Raw genomic sequence first — 1,906 nt, forward strand, 5'->3', positions numbered from 1 at the left:
TGTGGCTTTTTGGAGGTCTCTTCACTTTTGTCTGGCTTTAAAGAAACTAACCATTTTCCCAGCAGCCCCCACTGTGGGAGTGAGGAGGACTCAAATGTAACCTGATAAAATGTCTAAATCAGGGGTCTCAAACTCGCGGCCCACGTCACCCCCACTTGCATCATCTAATGCAGTTTGACCCTCGAAGTGACTTTTTTGTTACGGAGGATTTGTTTGAATGCAATGTTCAAATAAGTTCTTTAAAAAACAAAAACTGATTTAATATGAAGGCAACATGAGCACAAACATGCTGAGGGATCGGCTGTGTTAGTTCAGTGACACTTATGTCGCATTTTGAGTTTGTTTTGTACGACTTGAACACTAAAGGAGGCCACAGCTCATTTAATGTGAGGCCCTAAAGTAATAAGACTGGACATGAGAGCCTGCTGTCTGTTATGGTGTTTGGGTGAGGAGAGGATTATAGTTTCTAATTTTAGACCGGGCCCCACGCTACAACCATGAAGTGTTGATAGTTACACACATATTGAACATCCCCCTTCCAGCTATTGCATAACCGAATAACAGCCACATAGTTGTAAAACTTGAATGAAACGTTTGAAAATCAGCTCCTGTGTGGAGGCAAACAGTTGGAACAAGTGGAGTTTATTGAAGACAAATATTCTCCGAAGGAAAGTGACGTTCTCTGTCATATGGTTCTCACTCAGAGAACCAAGGTTACAATGTAACCGTACGACCCAAAGAAATGCAAGTCAGCAGCTTTTCGTAAAGGAAACGATGTGCTGCGTTTGCATATAATACAATACTGGCAGCTGGTAGATGCACCTGTGGGATGAATTTGAAAATACTCTGATTTCCTTCTGAAGTTATCGTGTTCGCAAGATTTTTAGAAAATTTGAACTCTGACCTCAACCTGAGATTTGAACTTGTCCGAGACCCACTACTGTAAAATTCAATCCTGGCATCAGTCTGGCTCTAGTGTCATGCTTCAGTGCCTTAAACTCAGTGAACAGCACAGGTGTACAGGTGGGTTCAATCTGAATCTACAGCTTATGATCCAGATCAGTATACAGGAAAAAAAGACTCCCCCTGTAGGACAGAAATGCTTTGTCAGAGTTCACAGACACGTTTGACTGATTTGCATTTACATAGAGTCAAATCACAACAACAGGTCGTTGGAGTGATTTGCAGAATGAGAATCAGCACCTGAAAGTCTGAGGCCAAGAAACGATTTCCAGTATTTGCCAAAAAATGATTGTTGGTATTTAAACAGCTAGAAATGAACTGTTGGGCTATAATGTGCAACACATATTGTCAACCATCTCTTATGAATAATATCCGGCAATTTTATGAGGTAGAAGCTGCAATCAGTTTGTGGCAAAACTGTCACTGACATTAAAAACGATGGTGCCCAGAGGGCAGCAGAGAAGGCAACAAATACCACAATAATTCTATAAAGACATTTAAAGTATCCAAAAGGACTGGTGTGGTTACAGTGTAGCATACACAGTTTATATAATAACACAGAGCAGATTATTTATCAGGATAAGTGAAGATATTTGATTTTTTTGTTTTTTTTAAACCCCAGAGAAGCGCAGAGTGCTCACTCGGGGTCAAAGACCAGCTTAAGAACCATCTATTGGAAAATCAAAAGTAGTTGTATTTCAACTACACCTTCATAATGAATTCCAAGACATCAGCAATGGTTTTAAGCATGCAGTGAATTCCCTTTGTTTAACCACAGACATGAAAACCTAAACCTACAGCAGCAGTGCTGCTCGTCACCAACAGCTCCACGTTTCGGCGTCTGTGGCACCAAAGGACTCCACCGTCTCCTCCTCAGTTCACCTCATCATCATAATCTGTGTAATGATTTACTTTTGTTTGTGTTTGACGAGGTCGGTGGTCT

This window comes from Rhamphochromis longiceps, linkage group LG3 (genome assembly GCF_057381845.1).
Source record: "Rhamphochromis longiceps isolate RC_006_pf linkage group LG3, R_longiceps_female_GT1.1, whole genome shotgun sequence".
Taxonomy (NCBI): Eukaryota; Metazoa; Chordata; class Actinopteri; order Cichliformes; family Cichlidae; genus Rhamphochromis; species Rhamphochromis longiceps.